Source organism: Camelus bactrianus, chromosome 3 (genome assembly GCF_048773025.1).
Source record: "Camelus bactrianus isolate YW-2024 breed Bactrian camel chromosome 3, ASM4877302v1, whole genome shotgun sequence".
In the NCBI taxonomy this organism is placed as follows: domain Eukaryota; kingdom Metazoa; phylum Chordata; class Mammalia; order Artiodactyla; family Camelidae; genus Camelus; species Camelus bactrianus.
The window spans coordinates 95,630,377-95,645,681 of record NC_133541.1 but is presented as its reverse complement, the minus strand read 5'-3'; the positions used below and the strand labels follow the sequence as shown (position 1 = coordinate 95,645,681).

The following is a 15,305-nucleotide window of genomic DNA, read 5'->3' as shown; positions in this document are numbered from 1 at the left end:
TGGACACCTGAGAATCCCCCTGTGGCTCAAGCTGTGCTCTGACCTCACCAGCCTGGCAGAGATGCTGCCAACACTGCCGACACCACCCTGACCATCTGCCCGGTGGCTGGGGCCACATTTTTAGGCAGCTGCCCCGGCAGGCACTAAAATTAGGTGACCCATCAGACCTAGGACATGGTGATCATGGGCAGACTGCCAAAGCTGCCCAGAGGGTCACTCCTCCCTGCCCAGCACTTGAGCCAGGGCAGAACAAGAGCAGTCTAGCATCCCCATTTACGTCCAGGGAAACTGAGGCCTACAGAAGAACAGGGACCACTAAGGGGTGGGAATTGGAATTTTTGTTTATTCTTTTAGGATTGTCCCTGAGGATGAAAAGTAATGCATGCCCCTAGTAGAAATGTAAAATATATTCCATGAAGAGATGAGAATGAAAAAGCCACAATCTGCGCTAACCTCCACTTATAATCTAGTGTATCTCCCTCCTTCTTTGCAGACGGTTTTACACAACAGAAAACACACTTTACAATTTGTAAAGTGTTCCCTTTCTCTACTTAGAATCATTTTGACAAACCATTAAAATTCTTTACATACATCAATTTGAATCAATGTACAACATTCCATTGTATTAATATGCCAGAGAAATCCCCCACTGTTGTAGTTGTTTCCCCTTTTGCACTGTTATAAGTAACACTGCAGTGAACACCTAGGTACATGAATCTTCGTCCACATCTATGTTGACCTCCTCAGGATGGACTCCCAGCAATGTGCCAGGAAGTCTCTTGTGAATGGGTCACAAGAGAAGCACACACTCAGGCTCTTAATATAGACTGCCTCCTCTTTTCCAAAAAGCCACCCCACACATCCCTCTGCCAGCTCTAGCCACGCTCCTTCCATCCACAGTCTGCTCATTTCTGGGATCATTTCTCTCCAAGGAAGTTTGTGTCTGTAACGCATACCTGTCTAACACTGCAGACAAACGTTATCTGTTCAGTGCAACACTCACCCATGGTTCCTTTTTTCCTAAACTAACTATAGCATCCAGGAGACACAGGAAGTAATCAAAGACTCAGAGACTCAGAGTTACTACTCCTGTGTCTGTGGGCCTTAAATTAGGGGTCAAAGTGAACCCCATTGATCACGCCCTTCCAAACAGCCTCAATGACCTCTCCTACCCCAGCTCACCTCCCTGCACACATCCAGGAAACAATTCTCCTGAGTGATGCTGTCCATCCCCAACAAGGTTAACTGATGACCCAAATTATGACACCAGACCTGAGACAGCAACCCATAAAGCAACTTGGCCAAGAATCAAATTACCTTTGCGTTTTCCAGCAGAGAAACTAAACTCCAGGCGCAGTGTAAATAGGCTGTCTCTGGTCTGACGTCAGCCCCGCTGCCAGCAAGTTATGGATGGCACTGCCGGACCACCCGTCATAAATACAGTCCCTCGGCTAAACAAAGCCGACAGTTTTGTGCCAATAACCTTTGAACCACTCAAGCCCAGTGTCAATTGTATTTGTCTTCAAGCTGAGGTTTACTCTAGACTGTTTGCTAAATCAGGGCTCATCTGCAGAGATAATTCAAATATATTACAGGCACCAGACAGACACGCAGGCCTCCTACCTCTGCTCCCGGGCCTCCCCCACACGGCCTCACGAGGGTCTCCACCACAGCAGCCTGCACGCTGCACATTCCCCTAAACACTCAGCAAGTTTTACTAGGAACAGACAAGAAACGAGGGGAAAGAAGTGACACTGAGGCCAGGATTACAATCCCGGCTCTGCCGCCAGCCCTCTATGCCACACCAGCAAAGTCACCTGAGCATGTGAAGCCTCTGCTTTCTCCTGAATGAAGGGTGTACCTATTCTCCTGGAAAAGGGGGTACCTGTTTTTAGAGGACTGTTCACGTATCAAATCAGGCCACATGAAGGAATCAGCTCTGGAAAGTGGTAACCCAGGAGGAGCAGACATGCAGAATGAGCTCCCAGCATCATGCAAGAGATGGACAAACAGAGAGCAAAACTCTCCAAGTGCTGCTGGGCTGAGGATCCACCAATGTGGAGACTCCCTGGCCTGATGGGGTGGGTTCTAAGTGGAGATGATATATAATACATAGCTACCTTTTAACAGAAAGGGATACAACACAGAGACTTGCCTGTGGCCAAGGCAGGTGCAATCACCCTGGCCACCCGAGGCTGGGCTAATCTGAGCAACGAGCATTTTGTGAGTGCTTCGCGTCATGCCAAGCACTGGGCTGCTGCCAGGGAGACAGGAACTCAGGAACTGGGCGAGTTCATGTTCCCACAGCCAAGGGTCCTCTCACATCCACTCAGGCCACCCCTCACCCAGCCACCTTCAAAGGCTGGAGCCCTGTCAGCTATGACCCAGAGTCTCCAGTGCTTCTCACCATCTAGGAGGCTTCACCCAACCCCAGCCACAAGCCCCGCCACTGGTAGGAACCAAAACACCCCAAAGGAGGAAGGGGTAAAGGCCCAGGAAACTAACCGACTCTGCTTCCACTCGAGACTATGAAGTTGGGGGTTTGACAGGTAGGGAGTTTAGGATGGGAGGACTGTGGTGTTGAGGGCTATGTTTTAATGACCATGAACCTCTTTTGAAAAGGAATGAGGGGGTGGATGTAGCTCAGGGGTAGAGTACATGCTTAGCATGCACTAGGTCCTGGATTCAATCCCCAGGACCTCCGTTAAAAAATAAAATAAAATTTATTAAAAGAAAGAAAAAAGAAAAGGAATGAGAAGAAACTCAACCAGGAAACCCCTGTAAGGACTGGGAGGGGCAAAGAGAGGACACAGCTAGCTGTGTTGTGGTTAACAGAGTCCCCAGGCCAGCCAGGCACCCAGCATCAATCTGTAAAATGGGAAAAATATTTTCTGCCCAAAGAGTCAGTGCAAAGAACAGACAAAAGGGAACTGCGAAGCCTTCCGCATTCTGAAACACACTCCACGAGCAGGAGGGATTGTTGCTGCTATGGTTAGAAGGCTATGCTTCCTCCACACCAGTGAGGGGACAGAGACCAGATCCTGCCCCCGACTCCACCTCTAACTGCTGTGAGACCTCAGGAAAGTGCCTCCCACCACCCCTGGGCCTCACAGTGACTTGTACAAGGCAGTCTCCAAAGTCCGTTCAGCTCTGATGCCACAGGATGGATTCTGTGATGGGGGTCATCTATGGAGGCCAGCCCCTGGCAAGATACCCCCTCCCAGAGGTCAGTTCAACCCCCTCCCCCATCAGTTTGATGGGAGTCGGAGGGGAGGTGTTGGCAGAACCAGGGTCAGAGATGTCACCATCACTCACCTTTGAGAGCCTCACTCCTATCTGGGGATGCAGGAACCCCTCTGGTTTCCACGTCTCATCTCTGTGGCACCTGGGAGAAGGGAGTGTGGGGACCCCTCTACCACCCCCGTGCCTGGGGAACAGAAAGCAAAGCGGCAGCGCATGTGCTGAGAGGGGAAGGCAGAAGACATTTATAAATGACCCTCTTAGCTGTTTACGAGACACCTTCTGAGAGAAAGCAGAGGAGGAGAAATAAACTTGAAGTAGGGAGACCTGGCTGGTGTCTGAGATGTGCTTTGATAAGCCAGCTATGCCAGTATTTCTTCTGTTTTTATGGCCACCTTTACAGCCCTGTGTTTGGGACCCTTTATCAGGGTCCGGAAGGAGACACCGAGCAAGATCCAAGGCAAAGAGCCTTCCCTGGCAACTCTGTGAGCAGATCCCACCTCCTCTGGAGATCAAGATAACCCATTTTCCTCCCAGTCCAGGCAGCTGTCCCCCAGATACCCAGATCTAGGGGACAAGGAATCCCTGAGCACGGCACTAAACTCACAGAGCCAGGCCCTTCTGGCAGCCCTGACCGGCTGCAGCCACACAACAATGGTGCTGGCGCTGGGACAGGGTCTCCTGAGACCACTAAGTAGCCTTCATCAGGACACCCTGGGTCCCTAGTCCCCAAACCCACTGAAGTCAGTTGGGGTGTCTCAGGGCTCCTTCCCTCGCATAACCTGGCACTCCCTTCTGGGCCTGGCACTGTAACAGCTTCCCAGGACTCACGTTCAGGCCGAGGCTGGGGATCTACCATCCTCACCTCCCGGAACTTTCCAGGATTACATAATGATTAAAAATACAGTGTAGGGGAGATGCTTCCATCAAGCAAACTAGTTCTGCATCCCGGCTCCTCCCCTTGCTGCCTCTGGGCAGTAATTCCCTCTGGTCCTTGGCTTTCTCATCCATTAAATGGCCAGCGCAATCAGTCCCTAACCTTGCAGGATGAGACACACAGAGGAGCTCAGCAGATAGGAGCAATCTTCATATTGGGTGTCTGAGCATCCCAGCAGCAAAAGTAGCCAAAATGCCAGTGTTTGCTGCTCATTTTCCCAGACTGGCCATGCCCTAGAGGCCTGAAACGTTCATTATCAGCCTCACCTGAATGATGGGGGCCCGATCCCGGGCCCCACATGTGTGGCAGACCTTACTGGGATCTTAACACGTGCTTGGGGATAAGGGACAGTGTTACAGAAATGGAGAAAGATATAGTCCTTATGCCCAGGGAGCCCACAGTCTGTGGCCAAAAGTAAGCCTACACATACAGGATATGCAAAGGATGAAATTCGGGGATTGTGCCAAAGGAGCAGGACAGTAGATACAAGCATGCTCAGGGGAGGGGGGCTGGAGAAGCTACTCAGAAGTGGGTCCCTGGGCTGGGCCTGAAAGAGTGAGTTGGAGTTCACTAAAGAAAGAGGAGGAAGAAGCCATTCCCTAGTCAATTAATGACTGGTACTGGGTGGCTGGTGAGCCCATGGAGGGGAGGCAAGGACTGCTAGGCCTAGGCAGCAGATGGTGAGAGGAAACAATGGACCAGCATCCTCTTAGAAAAGCCTTCGGTGTAGGCTGGGCAGCCCTAGCCTGATGCTGAAGGTGCCATACACGGGGCGGAGGCCAGGTGAAGGTGTGGGGCAAGGTAACAACACCAGCTTAGACTGCTTTGGGGGAACTGCTCTTGGCTCACAGTGGAGAACGACAGGTAGGATAGGGTCCTGTGGGGAGACCGGACAAGAAGGCAGGTGATGAGGCCACGGCAGGGGGAACGCCCAAGGATCTGGCTCACTCGGGGCTGCCTGCAGTGTCAGCTGTGTGGACAGAGAGCCTGTCCTCCAGCAGATCCACGTGGCCAGATCATTTCACCCACTGAGACCGGCTTCTCAAAGGCATCCAAGAGACCCAGACCCCCCAGAGCCACAGCTACGCCAGGCCTAGAGGCAGACACCTGCTGCTGGGCAACCCGGGCACCTCCTAGTGCAGACACCCCAAGTGTGCCTCTCCTCTGCTCAGACGACATGACACCCAAGCCCTCACTTTTGAGGTGCCTGTGAAGGGAAAACTACATGCTTTCTCCTCCCCGTTCCCCTCTAGGCACAGCTCAGCCCAGCTGCTCCGTGCTCTCCTAGGACTGTGCTAGCAGCCACCGGCCACAGCCCCGAATGGGCTCCAGCACAGCTCAGAACATGCTCCGAGTTCCCTGACCCAGCAACTCTTATCTCCCCTTCCAAGGCCCTGGCCCCTGGCCCTCCCTCCTTTCCAAGGGAACCCCCACAGCTCCTACTGTGCTCTGCAGGGACATACCCTGCATCCCCCAAGCAGAACCCCAACCTGGCTTATTTTTTTAAAACATTTAATTTTTAAATAATATAGATTCACAGAAAGTTGCCCTTACAGTGCAGACAGGCCTGTGCACCCCTCCCCATTTCCGCCATGGTTGCATCTTCCATTACTGCAGCACAATGCAACACCAGGAGACTGACGTTGCTATAAAGTGTGTGTAGTTCTGTCATTTTATCACATACATGAAATCACCACCAAAATCCAAATACTGAACTGTTCCATAAACCCAATCTTTGAGATGGCCTTCTTTTTTCAAGTACATATAATAAAACTTTTTAAAAAATTAAATCAGGTTGGGGAATGGAGGCTGAATTCAAGATATTTAGCATCAGACACCCAGGTCGAACAGTCCACACTTGAGCAAAGAGGCTGGGGGCAAAGGGGGACCTAGCTTCCCCTTCCCACTCTCCTGCCACCTGGCCCCACCCCAGGGTCGCCAGAGGGTGGAGGGCGAGACCGAAGTGTGAGCAGGCACCACAGAACCCACACACATGGACCCAGAACCCAGCTCACTAAGGCCAGGGCCCTGCACTTCTCCATGCCCCACCACAGGGTGAGACACCATCCTTCCAGGAACTCAGCTACCACCCAAGTCCCCTCTTCCTCTCCTTAGAGGCTGAAGAAGCCTTCTCCATTGCCTCGCCATCGCCACAGGTGGACCCCTGGCCAGGTGGGAGCCCCACAAGGTTGCTAAATGAAGGTGTGTGTGTGACCTAGGTAAGTCCCTTACCCTGATAGGCCCTGAGACCCCCAGCCCCAGCCCCAGCCCCAAAGTGAGACAGGTGCACAGCCAGGGAATTTTGTACAGTAACTCTGGGTGGGCCTGGGACAGGGCCCAGGAAACAGGTCAGCACCTAGACTTTGTCCACAAGGCCTCCTGACCACCTTGAGGGCCTCTGGAGTGGACTCCTTGGAGAATGTTGGGTACAGGGGCTACAGAATCAATGGGTAAGCATGGAGAGACAGAGGGAGGCACTGAGAGCTCAGGCCAACTCCCTGGTTTGGGGCCTGGGGATCGTGAGCTGCCTTCACTCAGAAAGAAAGGCTCACCCTGCTAAGTCAGCCAGATCATCGGAGTGAAGGCAGGGATTTGGCCACCCTCACCCCTCATTCCAGGACCTCCTCCCCAAGCCCAGAGAACAAAGCCAGGGCCCTCTGCAGGCCACCTCTGACCTCTCATCCAGACCTCCCTTAACTGTCTCTTGCTCTCTCCCCACCATCCTAGAGCAGAGCCCTGCTCAGGCCACTTCCCAGCTCAGATACCCTCAGCGGCTTCCCCTTCCCCTGGAGGAGTCCCTTATCCTGGCATTCAGAGCCTGGCTGGCCTCTCCAGCCCAGCTTCCATCACATCCCCCATAAGCACTCAGGCTCAGCCACATTCAACTAAAGGGAACTTACAGATTCCCCAACACCCCCTCCACTTATTCACCTACACTGTCCACTCTCCATTTGGCCTCTTTGTCTGCTCAGAAGGAAATCTTGCCCATGTCTCCAGACCCAGTACAAAAGTTAGCCCCTCTGGAGAGACTTCTCTGACCCCTGCTCCTCTCTATTTCACCTGATGGCCTCAGGAACCCCAGGGTGGGGGGCTGGCCAAGGATAAGGATCCCAAATTAGGATGAGGAAACTGAGGCCCAAGTAGGGAAAGTGTCTTGCCCAGCCACCTCCACCACTTCTGTTCTGCTCTCCTCCCTTGAAGACAGTGAGCAGAGAGAGGGAGGTCACCTTGCACCCTCCTAGAGGGGGAAGGGAGTTGAAGCCCCTTCCGCCCGGGTATATCCAGGTGTCACAAGCTCCCAGGGTCTAGTGCCAGACCAGCTCTGCCTCCTCAGAAGCCTTGCCACTGTTGACTGCAGCCCAACTCCTGGTTCTTAGAGGAAGAGGGACCTTGGGCTTTGCAGATCACACAGACCTCCCTGCCTGCCCAGGTGCCCTCAGATGACCCAGCATCCAGGGGTTCCCAGGGAGATGCAGCTCAGGGGGCAGGATGGCTGCCATAGCAAGGTTCAGGCCCTGGCCAACCAGGCTGAAGCTCGTGGGAGAGGATGGCGGTATCCTTCGGCCGAGGACACAGCCTGGGATGAGGTCCCACGAAGCCCTCAGGCCAGACTGCTCCTCCTTCACTATTTATGGCCCTCTGGAGGCAGCTCTCCCCTTTGTTCTGCCAAACAAGCTTGCTCCTGACTTCCAAGTCAGCCAGGGACTTGGCAAACATTTGTCAAGGCTCGTCCCTCACTTTGTGTTTGTCTCCGTGCAGCGATCTGGGCTCTATGCACAGATATGCATTGCCCCAGGGCTTGGTGGGGAGCCCCCATGTTCTGCAGCCCTCAGGCCCCAGCTGCAAGCACATCAGGGTGGGGTCTCTCCATCCACCAAAAGTCCAGCCTCACTCCACCATGCCTGAAATGCCACTCTGCCCTATCATGCACTCTCCCCTAGGGTCAGAATCCCATGCAGGCCATCAGTCAGAGGGTCCAACTGACATGGCAGTGAGCTTGGGGTGTCTGGGAGAGGGGGAGGGGGGAGGATGTGCAGACTCAAGGCTTGTGATGGGGGCAGGGGCTGAGTGTGAAGTGGAACCCAACACAAGGACAGAGAAGCAGCCGCCACTAGCTCACCCCCATCTCTGGCTGCCATGTGTCCTGAACTCAGGATGGTGCCACCCAGCCAGCCGAGATCAGCATGCCCTGATCAAAGCCACCAAGTGGGCGGGCAGCCCCCAGAAAGCCCCCAGAAATCTAACTCTGAAGGGAAGTTAGATTCAGATTTCACAGTCAATGTCAGCGAGCAGACAGATGGAGACCTGTGCCAGATGAAGACTCCAGAGGGCAGAGATATCTGAGGGGAGTGCATCTCTGGACCTCAGTTTCCCTTTATGCACAGTGGTAACCCAGAGGGGAGGGAGCTTATCCACCTAGAGCCACACAGGTGGCTGCCTCAGACCCCACAGCACAGAGCAAGACAGAGGGGGAGAACTGGTAGGCGGGCTGCCCGGAGCCCAGGGCCCAGGCCCACCTCCTTCACCTCTCTAGGCCTGCACTTCTTTGATCCCTGGGGATGGAACAAGCACCTGCTTTACAATTTGCTCTGAGAACAAAAGGAGCTAATGCACAGGAAGATGTTGGCAAAGCCCAGCACACACCTGGGCTTCATCCACGGGAGCCGATGTTGCTGTTACTGTCACTCGCCATCTTGGACAAGTCGCTGAGCCCCTCCCCGCCCCCTTCTCCTTCATCTGGCAGCTGGTTGTGATGCGGAAATACCCTGATACAAAGAAGCCCATACAGACCTAGCATCCAGCTGGTATTCAAAAAACATTAGCCCCTCTGCATGTATCCAGTAGGGATTTAATAGATGCGTGCTGACTTGAGTCACAAAGGGCTAACAGGAAATTTGAAAGGAGCAAGGAACAGCAGGCCCATGGGGGTTCAGATTCCACCTGGAAGGGGGACACCTTGGCCACCAGGACCCACGGAGACAGACTGGACAGCCTTGTGGAGACGCTCCTTACCGTGAAGCTTGCAGACTGTGGCCCAGGGAGCCCTGGGGCTCCTCGTGGTGCCTGTAGGGCCAGAAGGGGATGTGGCAGGAGGGCAGATGAGCCCATATCTACACCCACCCTCAATTAGAGCACCACTGCATTCCTCTATTGAGAGGTCCTGGTAAAGTTTCATTTGAAAAATGTGCCCTGCTGCTAGAAGTAATTCAACTTATTTTCCACATGAAGGAAATAAAGCCCAGAAAAGTCCATGGGCCAGGAACCCAGGACCTTGGAATCATCAAGGCACTTCTTGGTAGCTTTTTAGCCTGCTCCTCTTGGTAGCAGGGCAAGGGGGATACCAGAGGCTGTGCCCCATCCTCAGGTAGATAAGAACATCCAGGCTGAGACTGCCCTTCACCAGCTTTGTCAAGGCCCTGCCTCCACCCCAGCTCCTGCTACCTCCACAGCTCAGTCAGAGGTCAGTTTCTCCAGGAAGCCTGCCCTGACCCCCAGGTTAGATCTGCTGCCCCTGTTCTGTCTCCCACAGCTCCTAACCTGCCCCACTGCTAAAGATGCATTTGTCTTTAGATCCAGTCCCTCATGAAGGACTGCACCAAGATTGTCTATCACCCCTGAGTCTCCAGCACACAGTGTGGGTGCTGCTGAAACTGTCTGTTGAATTGCCTGTTGACAGAAGGAATGAAGTACAGCCTCCACTGTTCTCTCTGTAAAATGGGTAAATACCACCTCCAACAGAGAGAATAATGACTGGCAACTCAAGGGCTCAAACAGTGGAAGTCCTTCTCCTGCTGCCCTGGGCAGGCTCTGGAATCAGGCAGCCAAGCATTACTACCAGGTTCCTCTGCCCTGGTAGAGACTCACCTCAATGAGGAGAGGCCTGGGCTGGCCATGCAGGGTCCCTTACCAAGACTCCAGAGCACCTCAGGGGCACCCATCAGGGGCACCTGCCAGGTTAGCATGCACTTTCTTAGTACTAGCATTTACATAGGATTTGCACAGAATGGGAAATAGCAAGGTGTTTCAAAGCATTCCAAAGAAGAGGAGGGACCACAAAGCCCTGGGGCTCCCAGTGGGGCTCCTATAGCCAGCCCAAAACTGGCCCCAGGACCTACAAAGGGCTGCTCCTGACAGGCCTGTGGGTGAGGCCAGGCCCTGCACATATGGCTATCCCTGTACATCACAGCCTTGCTAGAGAGGAACACTTAGCATCTCCCATCAAATAGCTGAGAAAGTGAGGCCCACAATGATAAGCAGGCAGAGCTGGGATTCCCACCCAGTCTGACTCCAGATGAGCCTTGAGTGCCGAGGAGAATCTGGACAAAACATGGTAGCAGGGCTGGAGTGCTGGAGGCGTGACTTAGAGAACAGCATTAGAGGTGCAGGTCCCCAAAAAACCAACACAGCTCTGCACAAAAACACATTCCACAGGGCAGTCAACCAGAGGAGCCCTAAGGAAAACGGCAGTCACTTTGCAGCCACCAGTCCCATGCATCCAGGATTCCCCATCTGAGAGGGGCAGCCCCACAACACCGAGAAAACATCAATATTTCATGGGCAGCTCCCTCCTGCCCTCCGATCATGTTTTCAATTGTCATGAAACAATTCAGAATTTCCAACTCAGGGCTAATAGGCTGCTGTCAGCCAGTCAGCCAGAGCAGGCAGGGGTAATTATTTTAAAAGCTTCCGGCAGGGTAGTTCACTGTACTGGTTCCCCAAACTGTATGTTTGCGGTAGTTGCTGTGCCCCTTCAGGCCCTGAACACCCTGTCTCCCCACGCAGCAGTAGACATCTGGAAAGCTGCTGAGGCACAAGCCACAGAGCCTGTGAGCATGAGAGAGACAGACCAGGACTCCAGAAGGGCAAACTGAGGCCCTCTAAGGGGAAGCTGCAGAAAGCAACGGCCTCCACTTCTTACCTTTGTATTTCCCATGCCAAGCTGTAGCCTCCTATGTTTCAGGCAGATGGATAAACTGACAAACAAAGAGAAAGATAGATGGTATGGCTGAGTAAATGATGTTGCAATAATCTGCTCTTATCTCACCTCCTCAGATTCATCCTCCACTACCCAGATTGAGTGATGTTTCTAAAATATCAATCTGACTAGATCTCTCACCGTTTAAACCCTTCACCTGCTCCTCTTTGCCTTCAGGAGACTATCCCACCCTCCTAACAAGGATTGTGAAGCTCTGTGGTATCTGGTTCCCGGTTAATTCTCCAACTTCCTCTTCCCCCATTCTCTGCCTTACTACCTGTCTCAGTACTGTTCCCAGGATGGGCAGGGGGTGGGGATGGAGGGTAAGGATGTTCCAGACAAACTCAAGGCCCTTCAACACCAGGCAGATTTCCTCTCTAGCATTGTGCTCCAAATTTGGTTATGGGTTGCTGTGTCTGCCTCCTTGTCTCAACCTAAATGAGCAGGAGCCACCTGTCTTTGTATCACTGCAATCATAGGCACCGAATATGTACTCTCTAAACTTCTACTGACTTGACAGAGACCAGTCCAGAAAGTTCCAGACCAAGGTTTTTTCCATTATTCCATGTAAATGCTGATAGGCCTGTATTTGAGCATACCCAAATGGTTTCTATTTTTGCTTTTGCTGCCAGGAAGCTCAAAGTACAATATAATAATACTCAAATAAATTAATATCCTACCTGATCCGAGGGATTCCTCTCCACTTTTAGAGCCTCTAATTCCCTCCTCACAGATGAAAAAGGAAGTACAAATAGATGCCCTCCCTTAATCTATGGATCCATCTCTCTGGATCCATGGTAAGTCAGTAGACTCTGAGCCTCCCCTCAGACATTCTGGTAGTTCTCCACCTCTTCCTATAGATGAATGCAACAACAATCCTGATGGACTTCAGACTCTTCCAACAGAGCCAGTGCCTCCCCATCACATTGGAGTGAACTTCTTACCAACACCAACAGCAGCCCTCTGAGAACTTCACAGGGCAGAGACTGCATTGGGAATAACCCATTTTGTGCCACCAGCAGCTCAGAGAATTTGTTCCAGGACAGCAGCCAGTATTCTTGGGGGAGTATGGTGACTATTCCCTAACAAGGTGGTGCTCCCCATCCCATCTTTCTGAGGTGAGGCCTGTGACCTTAGCCTGGCCAAACACAGACTTGAGCCACTTCCTCACAAAGTGACTGGTTCAGCAGTGGGCATGTGAGCTGCACCCAGCCAATCAGCAAAGCTAAATCCCTTTGCCCACCCTAGGAAGGGTCCTGTGGTTGTCAAAAGAGGCTCAGCCATGCTCTCAAGGAGCTTACAAGTGGTAGGGGCAATAGGTTTTAATCAATCATTACACAAATACTGATTTCAATACTATTGCAATAAGAGTTATGAAGGGAAAGGACGTTCTCTCTGCTTTTACTGGATATTGACAGAAGAAATGCTGCTTGAAGAACTGTTATGCCTTTCTACATAACTGTGGCTGAAGACACTTGCCCATTATTTTTAATTTTAACCTATGTAACAAATTCATCGCAGAGTTTTGTACCAGGGAGAAAAACTTCTGATTAGAAGGAGTGTGTCATTTTGAAAGGAAAGAAAAAGTAAATGCATCAGACAATTCTGATGACTTTTTTTGACTAAGTACCTGTAAGCTCAAAGATAAAGTGATATTCAGGCACAAGGATGGTGTCACTTCTGTTCCTGGTGGATCCAGCTCCAACCTTCCTCGCTCTGATGCCTGATCCCTCTGCCTTCAAAGTGGAAATGTATGTGCCCAAGATGTCAAAACCTAAAGGGAAATTGTGAAAAATTCTTCTTGGAAGAAGCAAAAATAAGATTATAAAAAGTATATTTTGACCTACCCCGGTTCACCAAGAACTTCTAGGCTTTCAAGCCCTGGTCCCACTCCGTCTCACCCTACCTGCCTGCACAGCTTCCCTAATCTGAAACTTCCAAGCAGCTAAGCAGGTGATGAGGGGCAGGTCTACTAAATCAGAGAATGGGCTTGCTCTTGCCTGATTCAACCACTGTGACCACCCTGGGGAAAGAAGGAAACAAAAATGAAAGCAAACTATTTTAAAGAGCAAAGCAACCCAGCAGGTATCACAACTTTGAGGTGGGGAGGGGGGCGCTGCCCACCCCTATACCAGGCCACACCCCTCACCTCCACCATCTCCTAGATTTCTCAGTGAGGTGAAAACTCTTCTCCCATTTCACAGTAGGGAGAAGCCAGGAGAGGTTAGGGGTTTGCCCAAGACCACATAGCTAGTAAAAGACACATATAAGATTCCGACTCTGACCATCGGGTCTCAGAGGCAGCTTTTTGGCACCACCGGCTCTGCCTGGGAACAAGGACATACAGAGAATCACATACATATGCCCAGCCACTGCTGGGAACAAACCCCAGAAAATCGCTGGTGTGCAGAGGTAGAAAAGTTCAGTTTCCTGGTGCAGGCATCAGAGTGGATGCCACCCCAATTAGACGCGTGTCTCACCCACCACATATAGTAAGGGCTCAGCGGTTACATTTATGCCCAAAGATGCTGGGGCACCTGGAGTGTGGGGGAAGGCTGTCTGAGACAAGGTTGGAAGCATCGCACCTTAGCAGCCTGCAGGCCCAGACCCACCAGCATAAGTTTCACACATAAAATAGCCCACATTGTGGCAGTGGGAGAAGCAGAGGCTGGAATCCTGAAGGGCAGAGTCCAAGCTGAGTTTGCACTTCTGCCAGGTTGCCTCAGGTCTAGGTCTAAAATCTCAGGCATCAGGAGCTCAACTCTTAACCCTTACGGCTCTGGTTGCACCAAGCCCCACACACCCACCAAAAAGGTGTTCCCACTGTTGAGGGTGGGGAAGAGGCTGTGAAGTCCCCGAACAGCAGGACAGGGTGCAGGGGCCACCTTACTGGCCTAGCGCCACGGCCTCTATGAGCCTGGGTCAGCCTGCTTCCAGCTTTGAGTGTTGGGATGAGGTCTTGGAGGTGCAGGCGACAGGGCACCAAGAGCATGGGGCCCTGGCCTCTCCTGCAGCAGCTGTCAGGAAAGCCAGGCAGGGAGGCGCCGCCGGTGACGGCACCTCATGAAACATTGATGCCCGGCTGCCACACTGCCATCTCCCGGCACCTTGAGCCAAAGCGGCAACCCTGAGCCCCTTGGTCATCCCTTGGTCATCGGGGGCAGCTGCCCCTGTCGCCGAGGGTGGTCCCTGACAGACTGCCCGCTCTACTCTCGGTCCCATTCCACGGCCCCAGCAGCAGGCTCAGACTGGGCACTTGGTGGAAGCAGAAGTCTGTTTGCCCAACTGGTTTCCCCCACAAGGCTTCTCATGGAATATCAGGTCAAGAGTGGAGAACCTGGTTGCCTGCAGATGGAACCCAGTTCCCCTAAGTCTGTCCCATCTCCCAGTGGCCACTTGCCAGGGACAGGCCAACCAGGCCACATGTGGTAAGGCCAAGCAGGACGACAACAGGAGGGTGTGCAGGCAAGGGGCTGGACAAGGGGCCAGAGGCCTGTCCTCATGGAGTCGGTCTCCACTTTCCTCATCAGCCCTGCCCCTGAGGAAGATGCGGGGTGGGGGGGATACTCCAAGCGGGGTAGGTCGGGTGGTTGCCCCTCCCCAGTAACCACCGTCCCCCCAATATGAAGAGAAGCCCTGGGGTCTGTCCTCAAACCTCCTTGGCTGCCAAGCTCTGGCAGCGCATTCCCTCTACCAACATGCAAGACCAGCTCCCTTCTGCAGGCTGAGCAGAAAGGGGAAAGGGCCGACTCTCAAAACCCAGGGTAGATCGTCACCTGGCAGGACCCTGGGAAACTCCGACCAGACCCTGACTAAACTGAAATCGGCCTCGGCCCCTCACGTGCCAGGTGGGAAACTGAGTCCAGGGAGAGAAAGTGAACGGGAACACGGCGGGGACCCGCAGTGGCTTCGACCGCATGCGGCCGAGTCCCTCCTCCACGCGTGCAATCCCGGGGCGCGCTCATCGGCCTCTAGCCCGGGCCACGAGCCGCGCCGACCCCTGCCTGCGCCCCGAGGGAGGCCGGGACCCCCAGCCTGCGGGATTGCGCGCCGCCCCCTCCCCGCTGGTCCCAGCGAACGCCTCGCTTCCCCTCCCCCCTTCCCGCCTCCCCGTCCCGTGTCCCCGCCTTCCCCGCGGGCGACGGGCGGCGG

The 15,305-nt window shown here is 53.2% G+C and overlaps 1 long non-coding RNA gene across 1 annotated transcript in view; it reads right to left on the bottom strand.

Annotated features, from left to right (window-relative positions):
- LOC123613271 (uncharacterized) overlaps positions 1-12,946 on the bottom strand; it is a 278,819-nt gene extending 265,873 nt beyond the window's left edge. The window contains exons 1-2 of the long non-coding RNA XR_006720628.2: positions 12,784-12,946; positions 11,097-11,151 (exon numbers count right to left, since the gene is read on the bottom strand). This is a non-coding gene — a long non-coding RNA (uncharacterized LOC123613271). The remainder of the gene's footprint in view (positions 1-11,096; positions 11,152-12,783) is intronic.
- Between the last annotated feature and the right edge of the window lie 2,359 nt (positions 12,947-15,305).